The sequence below is a fragment of the Coenobita brevimanus genome, chromosome 24 (assembly GCF_032717465.1).
Source record: "Coenobita brevimanus isolate Jiangsu-jjx chromosome 24, ASM3271746v2, whole genome shotgun sequence".
NCBI lineage: Eukaryota > Metazoa > Arthropoda > Malacostraca > Decapoda > Coenobitidae > Coenobita > Coenobita brevimanus.
Window position 1 is genome coordinate 32,933,784 of NC_136977.1, and position 20,503 is coordinate 32,954,286.

Here is a 20,503-nt window from a genome sequence, read left to right on the forward strand (position 1 = left end):
CTTTTGCATAAAGGACGTTCAAATAACCTATGATGGGCAATATCGTATTGAAGAACCAACATATATAGTTTAGAGATAATTTTAACTACTGAAGATGACTTCAGAATTTAATACAACTTTTCAGCATCAGCAAATCTGATACTGTAAAAGACGTCGTCGTATGGAAAGAGTTTACTATCACTTTAGTGACGAAAGTTTTTCATGATCTCACCCAGTGAACTGGCAAGCACGAAGACCCCATTAACTTCTTGTGTTGGGCATCCTCTAAATACATATCCTTGTCCTCTTATGACAAAATTTATGTGTGTGTGTGTGTGTGTGTGTGTGTGTGTGTGTGTGTGTGTGTGTGTGTGTGTGTGTGTGTTATAGCCACTTAGGGACGTATTATTGTCAGCTTATAAGGAGGCTTTATATTACTGTATCTCTTCTTTGGCGATTCATTTTTCATATTGTACCTCACTATTATTTTTTGTCTACATATCTGTCTGTCTGTTTACATTAAAGTCAAATGATAGATTGTAGTGCCACACATTTGATATTCATGTATGTGTTTAGTAGTATTGTAATTTTAAGTTAGATAGGGTGTAACCTGAATATTAGTTTATAAGTTCCTACCCTAAGTAGTAATTCATATATTAATAATTAATGTAGGGCTAACTTTATTTTTATATGTATGTATCTCTGTATCTATGCAGTGGGTGATGTAATTGTGGATGTTGAGCTATGGGAATTCCCCATCTCGTGGATTAACGAATAACATGCGCTAGCTCTTCCCCTTGTTTGTGCGTCGTTGCCGGGCGCCGAGTTTAAACCTTAAACAGAATAATGATGAATATCCAATTCTTTCCGTAACCTAGTTGTGAAATGTTTGCTAATGAAGCTGCTAGAACCCAAATATGTAAGATTAGCAGTCCAAAAGTCCTAAATAATGTCATTTGTGAGGATTTAAAGTCCCGTTTATCTTGGCCGTCACTAGATGGCATGAGCTGCTCTCAGATTCAAATTGAGATAGTGATAGAATCAGTATCTAAATTAAGTAAGGAATAAATCCCAAATTTTCCCCAGTTCAATCAAAAGTCCTGGCATCATGAGTACACTGCTAAATAAATTGTAAAGAGAATTGAAACCCACCATATTTGAAAAACACCATCTCATTTGACTAAGCAGTGGCTTCCCAACGTAGTCACTCGAGCCCCAGACGTCGTATCTAATGGACGTTTGTTCAGGTGAGCCGTCCACATTTCTTCTTCCTCCCCCTCTTTTTCTTTGTTTAGTCCTTACTTGTTATGGACTATGTGAAGTAATATTGTTGAGAGTTTAACGTAGTGTCACTCGAGCCCCAGACGTCGTATCTAATCGACGTTTGTTCAGTCCACAGACACCGGCGACACCAGTGTGAGCACGATGTTTTTCCCATAGTATTGTCCAAAGACTCGAGCAAACACTCATTACACTACCTATGTATTACTATATAAACCAAATGTATTAGTATTATTGATCTATCAAGTGAATTTTATTTTGTAAATAAGAAATAGAAATTTGAAAGTGATGTAATCTGGTAACGGAAGAGCGTAATTCAAACCATTAACCGTTTTCTTTCCTGTAACTAAGGAAGTTAGGAGTGTGGAAGGGAACTTAGTGACTGTGAACAATAATGTAATTTTGAAATGAACCTCGAGGCTAAACAAGCCCGAGTGATTGTGTATTCTTGGTGATTGTACAATGTTTGAGTAGTGCCTCGAGGCTAGATAAGCCCGAGTGATTACGTATTCTTAGTGATTATATTTCTTTTCTGAATTATTCCTCGAGGCTAGACAAGCCCGAGTGATTATGTATTTCTAGTGACTATTTAGCAATGATGATTATGAACTGTAAATAGTACTGAATTGATATTGGATTCTAGAAAATTACATGAGGAGAATATATAATATGGATGAAAAAAATGAACACAAGTAATCATTCTTATTGGTTCGAGGCTATGCCAGCCCGAATAGATAACCCATGCTCGTAAAAGGTCCCTGTCTTGAGGCTATTGTCGAGCCCAAGAGTAACTGACAAAAGAAAATGTGATACAGTGACTTCATACATCGCTTGAATGTATCAAATTGCTTCGTCTGGTAATAATGTTAGAGGAATGATCACCCAAAACCGTGGTAACATGTACAATCTTCTCTCATACTAAAAAGGGTCATGTAATTAAAAAATGTTTTGTAGTAACTAGCATCAAGTTATTAAAGTAAAGTATATATCATTTTCTTTTCTTTATTGGTGTACCTCATCGAGGAAATTATGTCCTCAAGCCAAATTCACTCCCCTTCCAATTCAAGATTCCTTCGCTGAGGGAACGACGACCACCCGGGGTACTGACTAAATCTAAGCTCGGCCAAAAACTACAAACGCTACCACAATTCTTTCTTTTCATAAATATTTACCTTCTACTATACTAAGTCGAGTACCACTTATATCATCCATGGATGAGTTGATCAGTGCCAACAACAGGTAAGAATATAAATATCTAGCATTACACTGGATGAACAATAACGGTGGGGATAGTAAATTCTTACTGTTACACTGGTGAATACCGGTGGGATAACATTTCCAGCATTACACTGGTGGCAATAGCGGTGGGATATTCATCGTTCCAAATTAGTGGCGTTGGTGAGAAAATGAAGGGAAGTGAAAGGTAAAGAGACAACATTTCAAAATTTAATTTCCTCTTTTCTGTGAGTAAGAATAGTACATTAGGGTCACCATGTCTCTATATGGACAGTTGTTTGCTCAGACACAGCCGGAAGCTGATCGTCCATCACAAGTAGGGAGAGATCATGTAACCATTCAATTGGATGAGGCTGAGGAACAGTTCGGTGCTGCTAACAGAACGCTGCTTTCACACTCGACCCCTTGTTCACACATTATGAATTCACACCTCACAAAACCGCGCGATATCCCAATTTTGGAATTAAATCAGCTGCATGGGATAGAAGCTACATCTCGCCTCGAAATGTTTTGTGAGGCGGTGGAACAAACTCATACCAGCAACTCAACTAGAATCCAGGTTGCCAAGAGTCAAATGGGTTCTGAATTGGCCACTTTTATTCATAATTATCAAAAGAAACATTTTGCACTGTCATGGCCCGAGCTTAAAAAATTCTTGAATGCGGAGTTTGCCATCGAGCTGAGTGTAGATCGAGCTTGGCAAGAGTTAGAGAACATGACCTATGACTGGGAGGAATCACCCCAGGCGTTTGTACATAGGTTCATGTGTAAGCATGCGGCTCTCGAAACAAAGTTCCCAAAAGAAAAGTTTCCCTCGCGAGATAAACGGATCAAGAAGAAACTGTGGTATGGTCTTCTGCTCGAGTCTAGGGAAAAATTGGAAGCTTACCTTGATGATGGATATCCACTCCGTAAATTCATTGACAGGATCGAAAATGAAAGGCAGCTTCTCGAAGAGAGGTATACCACCAGAGTTAATGCACTGCCGGATAGAGACAATAAAAATGAAGATCCCTCAGTTACCAATGTAGTTGATAATCCACCAAGACCATCCCATGATAATTGTCAGTCTGAGTCAGACAAGGAAGTGACTGAATTGAAAGCTCAATTAAGGGATTTGAACAAATTTAGAGCAGCTCAATCAAAAACAATCTACTCCTGAAACACCGAGGCGAAAATACTGTAGTCATTGTCTGAAGAGTTCACACACGTTGCAAGAATGTTGGGCCAAACCACCACCAGGCCACTGTTTTGATTGCCGTAGGTTGGGATGTCGTAGAGGCAGTAATGATTGCCCAGGGCGCATAAACCGCAGTGCAGCGACGCAGAGCAATAACAGATTTCACCCACCCAGTCCAAATGTGAGGCAGACTGCCAGTCAAAGTTCCCCCGTCAGGCTATTTGACTAACCGCAGGTATAACATCGCCCACAATAAGTGTCAGTGTGAATAATAAAATAGTGGAAACTGTTGTTGACACAGGGAGTGGATATACCTTACTTAAAGAGGCCACCGCGAAGCGGTTAGGAACAGAAACACGAGGAGAAATCCACCGAGATTACAGGGAGTCACAGGAGCACCACTCCGTATCCTGGGTATGGTCAAAGTAGATATCAGAGTGGGAGATGAGAAAGTTCATCAACAGTGGTGTCCAGTCGTTCCGAACGCCTACTTGACTACTGAAATGTTGTTGGGATGTGATGTCCTCGGACAATCTCCGTTGATCTGGAATGGTGCACAACGAGCACTAATGTGGGGAGGAGCCCCGTACGTTGTAAACTATGTTCCGCGGCGAAAAGGAAAAGTTGAGCGAGTCCAGGCCACACCTATCAGAGCGGTTTTGAACCCTCAACAGTTGAAGCAAATTAATCTTGTAACAGTAGAGAGACTCACCCCATATCAAACCAAATTCATTGCCGTGCCAGTGAGTGAGGAGCCTAAAACCACTTTACTGTTTTACCCACAAGCACGTTTCAGTCATAATAGTCACCCTTACTTATTACAGGTGAATTCAGAGGGCCTAGTTTATTTGCCCCTCAATAATAGAGCCAAACAAGACAAACTGTTTCGGATAGGTACCATTCTAGGCTCATATGAAATCATTGACGACCCTCCTGTAAGTACAGTCAACTCAGTTACCAAAATCCATAATGACCTGATCCCTACCAGTGATCGAACAGATGAAAGCGGAACTCGTGTTCAACGACTCCGAAAGCTAATTGACGAACAGACATGGCCACACTTAGATTCAGCTCAACAAGAAGAATTAGCTAACGTAATTCTGCAACACGATCCCCTCTTCATTTTGGAAAAAGGAGAACTAGGAACCATCAGCGGTCCCCCCGTTCACATTAAAGTAGCAGATCCACAGCCCAGCCGTGGACCGATCTACCGATACCCAGAACAAGCTAAACAGGTGATCGCTGAAATGTTGCAAGACATGGAAGAGACAGAAATTATTGAAAGATCAACAGCTGCCTGGTTATCTTCTATTGTATTGGTTAACAAGCCGGACGGCAGCAAGCGCATGTGTTTAGATTATCGCCACGTGAATCAGCATCTAGCCACGGATATCTATCCACTGCCCAGACTGGAAGAGTTAGTCGAGCAGGCCGCAGGTCATAATTACTATGTGACTCTTGATATGTGTGAGGCATGTTTTCAAATCATGTTGGACGAGGAAAGTCGTGATTTAACCACATTCAGTGATGGAGTCACACTTTACAGATTTAGGCGCTTACCATTCGGACTAAAATGTTCACCAGCCATATTTTCCCGACGAATGCAGGACATTCTTACTCCATTGTTGAAGCAAGGTTGGGTAAAGAATTATTTAGACGATTTGATAATTTGGGCTGATGACTTCCCCATGTTGTTGAGTCGCTTACAGCAACTATTCACTGTACTCTCACAGAATGGGGCCAAATTAAATTTAAGCAAATGTACCTTTGGGTTAAAAGAAGTAACCTTTCTTGGCCATAAAATCTCAGCGGCCGGGAGTACGCCGGACCCAAAAAACATAGAGGCTATCAACAAAATGAAAAGACCCACCAAAGTAAAAGAAGTCCGGAGATTCCTTGGAATGTGCGGATTCTACCGAAAACATGTACCTTCGTTTGCAAAAATAGCAGCTCCCCTAACTAACTTAACCAGATCCAGAGTAGTGTTCGAATGGTCAGATGAGTGTCAATCCGCTTTTGATCAAATGAAGACGAGCTTAGGGAATGCGCAGTATTGGTAAGAGCCAGCGTGACTCGACCATTCATTGTTACCACCGACGCGAGCAACACCCATATTGGTGGCATATTAAGTCAGATCCAACCAGACAACTCCAACTTGCCTATTGGTTACTTTTCCAAAAAGCTCAATCCTTGCGAGAGAAAATATTCTGCAACAAAGAAGCATTGGCAGTTGTTCTCACATGCCGCAACTTTCACCATTACTTGTGGGGTTCCCACTTTACTATCTTGACAGACCATCAACCGCTTACCAGCATTTTTAAGCGAAAGACCAAATCCCCACGTATGAACCGATGGATTCTCGAGATGCGTGAGTACGACTACAATGTGCAGTACGTCAAGGGTAAATATAATGTAGTCGCTGATCAACTTTCTAGACCTGTCAGAGTGATATTCCACCAGTCAGAAACCAACTGGCTTGGATTTAGTCGAGACGAGATGAGAGCTAAGCAACGAGAAGAACCCATGTGGGATGAATTAGTTAAGTACTTGCTTAGTGAGAAGCTCCCTGCTAAAAGACTACCGAAAGCTATGTTGAGCCAGTTCGCATTGATTGATGAACTATTATATATTGCCCGTGAAACAAATGATGGTAGCATCCAATATTGTTTGGTGATTCGTAAGTCAATCAGTAGAGAAGCTATCAAACACGCGCATGAAACCTCAGGACATCTAGGTCAGAAAAAATCTATTAAGAAAGCTGAAGAACTATTCTATTGGTCAAATCTAAAGGTAGATGTATGCGAGTATGTGAAACAGTGTCCCACTTGTCAGAGATTCAAAGGTGAAACTGGGTTGCAGCAACTTTGGAAAGGTTTCCCGCCTGTAAGCAAACCATTGGAATGTATCGGGATTGACTTGACTGATATGGTTGCTGGATCTCAGTGTTACCGCTATGTCCTTACTGTGATAGATCATTATAGTAGGTTTGTAAAATATTATCCCCTCAGGGATAAACATACACAGCACATCATACACTGTCTTGGGCAATACTTTACCGACTTTGGGACGCCACGAGGTATCGTGCTGGACAACAGCGGAGAGTTCACGAGTGGAGTTCTGCCAGAGGAACCAGGTGGACTTGTTCTACGTCACCCCTTATCATCCCCAGGGAAATTCCACAACTGAAAGGATGCATCGGACTATGAAAAGCATCCTAGCATCTCTTTGCAACGGACACCCATTACGTTGGCCTCAGCTGCTCCAATCGTGTCAAACAGTCATAAATCAAGCGGTGCACTCGAGCACGGGACAACAACCTTATTATGCCTTCTTTTCACGCCATCCCCCTCACCTCATTGGTACTTTATTGCCTTCCATGGATGCAGAGGAGGACGATCTGGCAATAGCACACACACTCATAAAGGATACAAACCAACAGATGACTAGGCGATACCGGGAGGTGGCCAACGGGCGGAGGAGAGCCCAGAAGGTTGAAGTCAATAGCTTGGTGTGGGCAAAAAAAAGAGACCATACAGCCGGGTACCTGTAGGAAACTGAATGCCAAATGGGACGGCCCGTATAAAGTGATTGAAGTGCTGCTAGATGGAAGTGTGTATATCATTGAAAATGTATTTAGTGGCAAAAAAATACAAATGGCTGCTGAAAAGGTAAAACCATATTACAGTACCGAGGAATGGCTCTTAGAACCGTTGCAACAGGAGCCCGCCCCGGAGCCCGAAGATGAGCGATTACCACCACGAGTGAGGAATGCCCCTCGGAGACTCATAGAGGAGTGTTAGAAACGTAGACAAGTGCATGTGACGAATGTTGTGAAACATAACTGCTTAAAGTTATGTTCCGGGTGGACTCATCCCCGAGGAGTGGGTGTAAAAAAGGAAAAGAGAGAAGAGTTCCTGTTGGAACCGGGAAGTGCCTTACTTCGAGGGGAGTGATCAATCCCCTCACCTTACAGTTAGCACGGTTTGTGAGGTAGTGGAGTCTTCAGGACAGAATGAGCGCTCACCTCTTGCGGGCGGAAAGCTGGAAACAAAAGGACAGGGTGAATGTGATTGCAAATGGAAGAGTGTAAGGAAGCACCTCCTGTGGTGATCTCAATCTCGAGAGACCCTGTCGAGCTCAGGTGAGTGACAAGCTATCCTCCAAAACCTGAGGCTGACTGGGGCATAAATTCCCTCATAACATCTCGAGTAAGGAGTGATCATACCTCCTAAGGTAGTGAGTAAGCGACCTCCCGAGGTACGCATCAGGTATTTAATGTGGACCGACAGGTGCCACCGATTGTGGGAGAAAGTATTCCAAATCAAAGTGTTCATAGCAGTTATCAGAGTAACAACATTCCATCCATGCACATGTCAGAAAATTGACTTGGGTAAAATTTGTTTTCCGAACGTGGGAGCCGTGTAGTGCCACACATTTGATATTCATGTATGTGTTTAGTAGTATTGTAATTTTAAGTTAGATAGGGTGTAACCTGAATATTAGTTTATAAGTTCCTACCCTAAGTAGTAATTCATATATTAATAATTAATGTAGGGCTAACTTTATTTTTATATGTATGTATCTCTGTATCTATGCAGTGGGTGATGTAATTGTGGATGTTGAGCTATGGGAATTCCCTATCTCGTGGATTAACGAATAACATGCGCTAGCTCTTCCCCATGTTTGTGCGTCGTTGCCGGGCGCCGAGTTTAAACCTTAAACAGAATAATGATGAATATCCAATTCTTTCCGTAACCTAGTTGTGAAATGTTTGCTAATGAAGCTGCTAGAACCCAAATATGTAAGATTAGCAGTCCAAAAGTCCTAAATAATGTCATTTGTGAGGATTTAAAGTCCCGTTTATCTTGGCCGTCACTAGATGGCATGAGCTGCTCTCAGATTCAAATTGAGATAGTGATAGAATCAGTATCTAAATTAAGTAAGGAATAAATCCCAAATTTTCCCCAATTCAATCAAAAGTCCTGGCGTCATGAGTACACTGCTAAATAAATTGTAAAGAGAATTGAAACCCACCATATTTCAAAAACACCATCTCATTTGACTAAGCAGTGGCTTCCCAACGTAGTCACTCGAGCCCCAGACGTCGTATCTAATGGACGTTTTTTCAGGTGAGCCGTCCACATTTCTTCTTCCTCCCCCTCTTTTTCTTTGTTTAGTCCTTACTTGTTATGGACTATGTGAAGTAATATTGTTGAGAGTTTAACGTAGTGTCACTCGAGCCCCAGACGTCGTATCTAATGGACGTTTGTTCAGTCCACAGACACCGGCGACACCAGTGTGAGCACGATGTTTTTCCCATAATATTGTCCAAAGACTCGAGCATACACACATTACACTACCTATGTATTACTCTATAAACCAAATGTATTAGTATTATTGATCTATCAAGTGAGTTTTATTTTGTAAATAAGAAATAGAAATTTGAAAGTGATGTAATCTGGTAACGGAAGAGCGTAATTCAAACCATTAACCGTTTTCTTGTAACTAAGGAAGTTAGGAGTGTGGAAGGGAACTTAGTGACTGTGAACAATGATGTAATTTTGATATGAACCTCGAAGCTAAACAAGCCCGAGTGATTGTGTATTCTTGCTGATTGTACAATGTTTGAGTAGTGCCTCGAGGCTAGATAAGCCCGAGTGATTACGTATTCTTGGTGATTATATTTCTTTTCTGAATTATTCCTCGAGGCTAGACAAGCCCGAGTGATTATGTATTTCTAGTGACTATTTAGCAATGATGATTATGAACTGTAAATAGTACTGAATTGATATTGGATTCTAGAGAATTACATGAGGAGAATATATAATATGGATGAAAAAAATGAACACAAGTAATCATTCTTATTGGTTCGAGGCTATGCCAGCCCGAATAGATAACCCATGCTCGTAAAAGGTCCCTGTCTTGAGGCTATTGTCGAGCCCAAGAGTAACTGACAAAAGAAAATGTGATACAGTGACTTCATACATCGCTTGAATGTATCAGATTGTTTCGTCTGGTAATAATGTTAGAGGAATGATCACCCAAAACCGTGGTAACATGTACAATCTTCTCTCATACTAAAAAGGGTCATGTAATAAAAAAATGTTTTGTAGTAACTAGCATCAAGTTATTAAAGTAAAGTATATATCATTTTCTTTTCTTTATTGGTGTACCTCATCAAGGAAATTATGTCGTCAAGCCAAATTCACTCCCCTTCCAATTCAAGATTCCTTCGCTGAGGGAACGACGACCACCCGTGGTACTGACTAAATCTAAGCTCGGCCAAAAACTACAAACGCTACCACAATTCTTTCTTTTCATAAATATTTACCTTCTACTATACTAAGTCGAGTACCACTTATATCATCCATGGATGAGTTGATCAGTGCCAACAACAGGTAAGAATATAAATATCTAGCATTACACTGGATGAACAATTACGGTGGGGATAGTAAATTCTTACCGTTACACTGGTGAATACCGGTGGGATAACATTTCCAGCATTACAAGATCACCAAACATTCTTTCAATAGTCAAAACCTTTTTGGTACTCATTTATTGGAAAGAAGCTAAATGCCTTGACCCAATAATCATGATCAGAACTTCACCAGCATTCCGTGGCAGAAAGAAAAAAAAAGAGAAATCAGTTCCACAATAATAAAATTCAAACCCTCATTACTTTTCGGTAGGAAAAAATGAGAAAGCCTACAAATAGAACCTATGAAAAGAATCGTTCAGTCTAGACCTCATTAATATCCAGTGGAGATGCGATATTAAACCCAGGTGTAAAATGAAACACACTGGCAATATAAGTAAATCTAAACGGATACAGAACCCCTTCAGTAAGATGACATATCTTCGTATTTTGCTCTTGGAACCACAAGATGATTCACTTCAGCTTAGGAGATACTTCAAAGTGGTGGTGTTGTCCATAGGCTTCTTTAAGGTAGAATATTCTGTGCTAGGAGGAGGGAGGAAGTGCGTTCACAGAGCGTGTTCAGGTGTTCGGAGGATTCAGAAGTATTCGCTGAGTGAGGAAGGAGGGAAGAAATAAGATGTTCTGGCCTACGGGGAGAGAGGATGTGTTATGAGGAATGGGGAGTTGGTCGGAGTGGTGGTGTTCGGGAGCAGGGGGAAGTGTAAACGAACATGAGACATTGTTTCAGAGCATATGAAGGTGTGTAGAGATCATGAGAAGATGTGATAGTATGTCCAACAAATACCAGACAACGTTGCTTCTTATCCCATTCCTAAGTTAGGTATATTCGGCCTAAGGTAGTCAAAATAAGATAAAAAGGACGCCCTCGATCTCGATGAATTAAACAAATATGATACTACTTTTGTGAAGGGAAAGTAAACACAGATCATACTAAGGACTTCACGTTTCTCCGAATGTGGAAGAAAGAATCAGGTACTGTAATCCCGAACAAGAAGTTGCCAGTGCATGAAAGGGGGCAGGTACGAGGGGAGAGGGCAGGAGTGGCAGACAGAGGAGATATCCTTTAGCAGATTGAAAGCACAGGATTACTGGCACGAGAAAATGGTGGGGCTTACTGTAGATAAATGGGGTGAAGCAGACAATGGAAAAGTGGGCTGGTGGTCGTAGCGGTGAAGGTTGAGATGGAGTTGTGAGTGTAAGGAATGTGGACGAAAAAAAATCATGGCAGTGGAGTGGATATGGCAGTGGACTGAATTATCGGCAGGAGAAAATGGTGGGACCCAGAAAAATGGGATAAGTCGGACAGGGAAAGGGGACGACTGGTGGTGGTGGTGGTGGTGATGGTGAAGGTTGAAATACACTTGCGAGTGTAAGGAATGTGGACGAATTTGTGGTGGGGAAAGGTGGTGCTGGCGGAGAATGCAGAGGTGGATTACGTTTGGTTAGAGGTTAGGACTGGTGGTGGTGAAGATTGAACTGAACATGAGAGTGGAAGAAATGTACACGGAAAACTGGGAGGAGGTGGTGGTGGAATGGTTTGAGTGTTGAACTGAGTCTGTGTGGTCGTGAGTTAGATCCCTACAAGTGCAGGGAAGTTTATGAATTTGAATTCGAAAAATGAAAACGATGCCCTTGCACTGAAATAGTTATAATCCTTTACTTCCTTTCTTCTCGAGCAAGTTCCTCTATAAACGTAAAAACCTCCCTTTGGAGGAAGATCAGCTGAGTTTTAATGGAAATATTTGATTACCCTGATAAATCTGAGCATAATAATGTAAAGCAATCGAGTTTGTTATGACTAGGTATTGACGGTGCCTGTATATTACTATGGGGGAGGTTAAACAATGGAGAGAACCTGATAAGTCTTGGTAAAAACACATATAATGGAGGAGATCACAGGTTAAGCTTGGCTGATTTTATATGCTGATTACCCTTGACATCTAGTGAAAGCGTAAACTGTTAAGAGAGAAGTAGAACATAATATTTCAGAGACTGAGGAGGCTGGAGTAGCTGTGTGATGAATGGGTATTAAAACTCCGATCTTATCTAAAATGATACAAAACTGCACTTATTACTTTGGTGGATCCTTGTTTAACTTGCATTGACCGTAAAGTATCTCATAATTATTTACGTATTCGTAGATAATGGAGTATTTCTCTCGCTATTATTCACGTTAATAGTCAGGTCATATGATATTGGCTGATGAGTGGTATTAGGTAAGTATTGAAGTATTACTCGTGAACATTGGTATCTGATTAAGTTTTATGAAATAGGATTAGTACCCATTCTTATGGGTTGAGTTATCATAATTATCCCAGGTAGATAATAAAACTGTTCTTTATTTTTGCAGCACTCAAACTAATCCAGTCTCTGCCGCACCCACTGTGTACCTTTATCTCAGACTCCTTCCTCCATTAAAGCTGTCTCGTACATAAATGAGCAGCAAATTGGCTGAGTGGAGATTTTCACGCTGACTCAACTGGTGATCAAAAATCTCTTACTTAACTCTAATAGGTGTACACAGGATCCCAGGAACTCGGTCAACATTTGCACATCATGAACCCTATAATGATCTATGCTTAGTTTATGTGCTTGAACCTGATAGATTGCAGGCTGAGGTTTCATTTCTCGTGCACTCCACCATCCTCTTTTCTGGGAACAAGGAGGCAGCTGGGGGACGTTTGTATAGGTAGAGGGGGGGATATGGAAAAAGAGGTGCAAGAATGGAAGTAGGAGAGAGAGAGAGAGAGAGAGAGAGAGAGAGAGAGAGAGAGAGAGAGAGAGAGAGAGAGAGAGAGAGAGAGAGAGAGAGAAGTAAGTAGAGCAAAATGTATAGTGAGAAAAAGATACGTGTAAGAAAAAGTAAGCGTATATAGAAATGTGCAAAACGGTAAATGTTAAGTTTTAACTGTATAAGGGTACGGTCACACTTGACGCGACGAACAGGGAGGTAGGGTCAAGCAATGTGTAGCGAGGTGAGCAACTGGGCATCAACGCAAAGTCTATCCAAATTGTAAGTGGCAACCTTGCACACGACAGATAGTCAGAAGCTGTTCATCGGAGCAGACATGTCATTGTCCAGGCTATCAAGCCTGGGGATGTAGCTAAGAAGTGTGCGACATTTTGGAACATGCTGCAACACGCAGTGACGAGGATGGAAGGTGAGCGGAGCGACAAACCTCTCTGCTCTTTCAGTGTGGCCACCCACATAGGATTCAATGAGTTTTATCACCATGCATGTCTGCCTCTACTAATCAAAATATTCAGCTGAGTGTTGGTCAGAGAAGCATGAGAGTGATGACATTGTCAACACTAAATATTTATGGTGGGACAACTGTAATATTCTAGTCCAGCTAACGCCAGACGAGTTTGTTCAGCTGAGAGTGAGTCATTGGAGCCTGAGCGTGTTACGATCTTTCCTGAATACTTCCCAAGGCTCGACCACCTGGTTCTCGCTAGAGGCCCTAAAGATAGTGAGAGACTGAACAACAGCCATGTCATTGCAGAGAAAGGATGTTTGCTGGGCTCTACTTAAGTTCGTATAATAATCAGTGATCGCTGCTGGGTAACACCAGGTCACTAAACTACTGTTCATATTTTATGGTGCATTTTTTAACATTTGTCATTCCATGTTTATGCAAGTGGGATTTCTTGTATAAACGGAGTTATCCTTTAAGCATTTTTTTCCCTCTTACTTTGTTCTTGTCACCCTGAAAGTTTTCCTCAGCTTAGAAAACACCTTAAATGTGGATTTTACAAGCATGCCACAGTAGAAGCAGAATATGAATACTAAAGAGGTGGACACTTGAATCTGAATGTTATAAAGTTTTAATCAACAAAATGTGCATGGCACAGAAAGACGGGCTCCAAAATGAAGATATATAGTTTGGAGACACAAACATCAAAATCATAGAAGTATTAAGACACAATAAACCCACTCAAAGTAAATCAATACACACTATAAACCCCACATAACATTCAATCGGTAGAAAAAAAAAAAAAAATTAGTCTTACAGGAGGCACCAAGCACTAAAAGTGTGTTCATCGTCTTGGGGGGGTTGCAGCCAAGATCTTAGCTGTGCTGGACCGGCATTTTTTTTTATGGCTAATTTCTAAACATTTAATTCACTAAATGCGGAAGAGACTCGTCTGGAGGTAGCAAGAAGCAAGACAAAATAAAAAATAAGCTGATGGAGACTACTACTCATCATTACAATACAAAAACAAGAATATAATGGCGTCATCACATTGAAGGGATTAAATGAGCTTATTTAACTCCTTAAGTAGAACACTTCCTATAACGTTTGATTTATATCTTAGTGGTTGTGTTAATAAGAAAAGCATCGTTAACTGGTCAATTAGGGTCTTTTATGTTTGGTGCCCTTTCTCCAATTATTCTGTAAATTTCGTCATTAATACAGTTTTTTAAGCTGATTCCAAATTGTAACTTATTTTGGGGAAGCAAGTTAGGTTACGTTAAGTTAGGTAAGGTTAGTTAACACTTTCCCAGTCTGACCCCACAGCAGCCAGCAGAATCCTCCAATTTTCCACCCACCCCGCTCTCCCTCCCTCCTACCCAACCGCTCGCTTGAGTTATTTTTTATTTTATTCCATTTCCGATCATTTTTTCATCCCGAAATATCTGTATTAGTGGATTTGATTTTATACCGTTAGAAAGCTGAGACTCTGTAGAATAAGATGAAAGATGAAAGAAAAAAGAAAGTGATATTGCAAATAGTAAAATAGTTATGACGAGTACAAGTTAAAAGAGAACATATGAATATCATTTTATACCAAATCAGCGGGCTAGAGCTTTTTCTATTCCAATCATTTTTTCACCCAGAAATATTAGGATTAGTATATATGTTTTCATACTGTTAGAAAGCTGCGAACTTGTAGAATAATATGAAAGAAAATAGAAAGTGATACTGCATAAAGTAAAATAGGATGAGTTGAAAAAGTCCAGAAACTTGTTTATACCACTTTTTTTCCTAAGTGATTTTGGTCATATTTTTTAATTTTCCCATGAATGAAAATAGTATCACCGAACCAGAAATTCAATCAGGCTATCAGACCAGATTTAAGGACGCTAGATGCAATTCCTGCTTTGTGGTGAATATTTCTTTGGATGCGGATCCACGTCCAACCTGGACGCGGATCCTCGTCCAAAGACCATGAAAGTGTTAATAATAATAATTAGGGCAGCTAAGAAGAATAACAAATAATATTAAGTTTAGCATCTATTTCCTTGTTCCATACAGAGATTAATAAAGCTATGGTGGATAACGAAAGCGTGCCACTCTCAAACAACGTTCCTTTCCTGAGAGAAATCCACTCATTACAGCCGCGTTTAGAGCAGTGCCACTGGGCGGATTCGCCACGAATACTTATGTTCATTGAATGGCTATGGCCACATAACTGACATTTTGGATCTTTTGTGTTTATACTTGAATATTATTTGTTATTCTTATTAGCTAACTTAATTATCGTCAATAACTAATCTAACCTAACTTTTTAAAAAACTATTCTCTCCCCAAGACTAAGTTCAAAACTGGAATCTGCTTAGAAAACTGTATTAGTGACGAAATTTACATAAAAAATGGGAGAACGTGCATCTAACACAAAAGAACCTTCGTAAAGCACCCACTAGTGTTCATATTTGTAACACATTCGGTGAACACTTTTAGGTACTCACCGTCTATATTTTATTGTTTCTTTTTCTGTAGAATCCGTATTACAGTGTATATGTCCCTGTAATGTACATTTTGCTTCCACGTCATTCATATCAGTACCGTGTTCATTTTCATGTACTGTGTTGTCCACACTCTCTTGGTTCTTTATCCATAGGATACTTATATTAGTGCTTCTGTCCCAAACACTCACAATTTAGTGTTCACACATCAAGAACTTAAGTATATTGGCCATTCATTTTTTAATGATCGCATGGTCAAGACAACTCCGTTACTATATTCTAACAAACACCAAACGATTTATTTAGCTGAGAGTGAGTGATAGGAGACAGTGTTAAATGTCAATACTGTAGTTTTATTTTTCCAGCATCCACGTTTTGCCGACTATATTGAGAACCTTGTAGTTTTTAGACTGGTTCAAATGAGAGACAAAACGAATGATTCTAATGCCTTTCTCTCTCCTGCATTTTCTTCCCCTAATGCACCCGACCCGACCTGATGAGCGTTCCCGCCATTTTTCTTGGTACTGAGTACTTTCTGCACACACACACACACACACAAACACACACACACACACACACACACATACACACACACACACACACACACACGCACACACACATGGACGCACGCACACACATACGGACACACACACATGCACACTTAACGGCTGATCCAGCAGTTATGAGAAAGGGGTTCTGAAACTGTCTTTACAGTATCCATCGATTTTTTTTTTTTTCATTTTCATCGTTCCTTCCTCCAGATGACTTTATTTAGCTTGAGGAAGGACTCTTGATGCGAAGGAGTTAAATGAAAGTGAACTCTAGTGTTTGAAAAGGTGAATTAAATCATCTGGTAACATAAGAATGATAACAAAAATGCGTCTTCGGGGTGAAAGTGATTAAGGCCTGAGTGTGGAAGCCCCTAATTCTGATTGTGATTCCAGTCTCAGAAATATTTAGTTTACATTAATATCATGAAGCAGTGTACTGAAGTGCAATGTGCAGAATAAATCGCAAAGAAAGAGGTGCGACAAAATCCCCAATACTATACTCCTTTCGCAGCAAGAAGTCCGTTCAGGGTGTGGCAGAAGTTGGAATTTCCCCGAGTGCGACGTTGCCAATTTGACCACCAATTATCGGATTATCACTCTGTCTCCCTACCTACCCCCATCCCACCTGTTTCTCTCTCCCTCTCTCTCTCTCTCTCTCTCTCTCTCTCTCTCTCTCTCTCTATATATATATATATATATATATATATATATATATATATATATATATATATATATATATATATATATTGTATATATTTATTATTTATTTTCAACTTTTTTTCCATAACAAGCCTTTTCTTCTGAGAAATACTTGTTAACGTTGTATATCAACTCCTTTTCCCTTCTATGCAGCACTCTCGAGCGGGAGCGGGTGGGAGTTGTGGGACCTTCCATCCTGGGTGGTGGCTAGACAGGGAGTGACCCTGGGTCCCTCGCCGACCTCGGCGTGGCAACATGGGAAAAAAGCGCTGCCATGTGTCATAGAATTCATTCAAATCGTTGTTATAATTCTAAAAAGTGATACTCAGTGTACTATATAGCTTCCTTTACTATATACAGAATATAAAAAACAATTTCAAATAGCACATAGATGGGAAATAAGAGAGAGAGAGGCATGTACTACGGTTGATTTGGCAGCATCGCTAGAGGTGAGTCACCAGGTGGGCCCCACCGTGAACGGACTTCTTGCGGTGAAAGGACTTTAGTCAGAATACATCCCTAAATCTGGCCATGAATCCTTGCTGTGACGTTCAATTTGCATCACTAAACAAGAGAATAATGAGGTGTAATATAGAGATCTAAATCGCTAAGGAGTAGGTGCAACGAAGCTTTCTTTGCTACATTAAGTCTGGTTATGAATATCCTCTGTGATGTGTGTATTTCTAGGGGTGATGGACGTGGGCTCATGGGCCGTAACAGGACCACCCCAGCACACCATGCCTCCGCCTGACCACGGCTGACCACAGTTTAACAAGACCTTGGCCTGACTCCCCTCTACCGTGAACCCTGGTAGGGAACTTATTTACTTAGACGGGGAGGGGGCAGAAGGCCAGTCCTCAGGGTACTCGTAGCATACACCCTATTGATTTTTTTTTTTTTTGTGAATGCTGTTCTGTCACACACACACACACACACACACACACACACACACACACACACACACACACACACACACACACACACACACACACACACACACACTCCCCTTGTTCTTTTTTTTTTTTTATGTCGGGTATCATTTCTACTTTTGTTAGTGAGAGAAAAAGACAGACATACAGGGGTTACTATAGCTTATGCCACATTCATTTGTCTCCTTCCTGCTTCCTGCTTACCTGCTTACCCTTGTCCTTTATGTCTTCTGTTCATCTTCTGTTCATCTCGTACTTATTACTGATCTTGAGAGACACATGGGGCCCGTAAGTCTTGACTCACAGATGTAAAGGGGATATCATAACTCTTTTCAGTGTATTTGTTACCACATTCTCCTCATGTTTGTCTCTCACCCAGTCCTGTTCTTACTCTTACTCGACTTTACTATTCAGTCTTCTACTTCACGGCGACAGAGAAAGAAAATGGTCTAATCCTGAGGGACACAGGCATCTTGGGAACACCATAACCCACAGCCCACATAACCCTTTTGTGTCTTGTGTGGCCTTATTACTACCTGTGTTTCTACTATTTAGCCTGCTCTTTCATATGAACCAAGACAGTGGAGGAGAAACTGGTCAGATCCTCACTGATAGAGGCAAAGATGCCCATAGATTATACAATATATCTTTTTCCTGTGTCTGGTTACCGTTCCCCTCTCCTTTGAGCTTTCTCTCTAGCCTCGTTCTAATGCCAGATCCCATGAGTGTAAGAGTAAATGACTTGATCCAGATTGGCTGTAACATGTATGTAGAAGGAGAGTTGTGATGGAGGAGAAAGAGATCAATGAGACAGTAAAAGGGAAATGTCAATGAATAGAAGCTTGTTAGGCATATGACCTTGGAGAACATCCTCAGCTGAAGAAAATCGTCGGGCTTTAGTCAGAACAAGATACCTCATTGGGTTCCTACCTGTGAAGTTACCACCGTCAGTCCGAGGACCTTTTATTATTTTGGATATGCCAGGAGGTATTATCTGAATTAGGAAGGAGCTGTTCAGGTTAAAAATGTCATAAACAGTCCCAATCACGAAACTATTCCATGGAGTTTACCCAGAACAATGCCAAGTTCCGCTGACTACTTTGACAGAGGTTTACAAACACACTGAAACTATGTGTGTGTGTGTGTGCTTGTTTTAGGCATATGGCAACTGCCACCCGACTTGGATTCTCTCTAAGTCCAGCCGAAACTAAGAAACAAGACAATTAGGAGGTATTCCATGAGCCTTCTTCGGGCTATCAGTGCTCTCTGGTATTCACAGTGTGGTCAAGTTTTAATCAGGTGATGAGGGAGGGAAAGAAGGTGATAAGTGACGAATTATTAAAAATGGCAGTCATCATGCCCTCTATCACTACCACTTAGGCATGGTACACTCCACAATCTTGCAGGCAGTGATTGTTTTATGTCTTGGTGTTCTCCTTCCGCCCTCTTATTGTGTTGGCATGTGGATTACAACAAAACTTGATGTAGTCTTGGAGAAGGAAAGGCACTTGTACACCTTAAAGTTAAGTCTATTTCCACCAGTAGCACACAGTCCAGGCATGTGTACTGTACTGTACATCTTCGCCCTATGAGTGCCAGCCGTAGCTGACTGACTTGATGCTGGCACAGTGGCGCTTGGAGAGTAATGTTTGAGAATTAATCAAATGAGCAACTCTTCTGAATAAATACAATGCTTGCAGATGCTTTACCTAACTGTAATAATTTCTATACTTACACACTAATAATACTGACTTCCTACATGACTTACAAATGCACAGTTGCTACCGACGAGCTGACCTCAGCGTGTAAGACTCCTAGCAAGAAACATAACTTACCTGAGAAACAAAAGAAATGGAATGTCTGAGGGAAACAGAACAAGGCACAAAGGCAAAGCACAATCAACAGAGAATCATAAAAACATTCCATTCTAAGAAATAAAATATGGGGAGAGGTGGACTGTTGTAACTGGGCTATCTACAAATAATGACTAGGGGGGGGACATGGGTTCTTAATTTGTCACTTTCATGATGCTCGGGAGCAAGGGATCATACTGCAGAGCGTCACTTTTGTGATTCTGTGTTATTTTGAATTCGCCCAGGCTTTCAAGTGGTGGCTTGTATCATCTATCAGTACTACCAGTGTCCAGCTATACTCAGTTCTGCTAATGTCATCTGTACTCCCATCCACTGTTGACAGTTTAGCCATTTTTCCCCTGTCCTTGACTCCCCTCCTTACCTCCCCTCCATTACCCTCTCCTCCCGCCTGCCCAGCTGTGCTGCACTACACAAATCCCGGACGGATTTTTCCACACATTTTATTCATTGAAATGTACACTTTGCCCTATTCTTATACAAAATAATATATAAAAGAAAGAGAAAAGGTAATTGATACTGCCATACACCTGGAATAGGCTAATTATCACCTGGCAACACCCCACATGCACTCGTTCGCTAATTTTCTCTATTTATTTCCCCTTGAAATATTTCGTATGACCTATTCTCGTAACAAAAATATGTA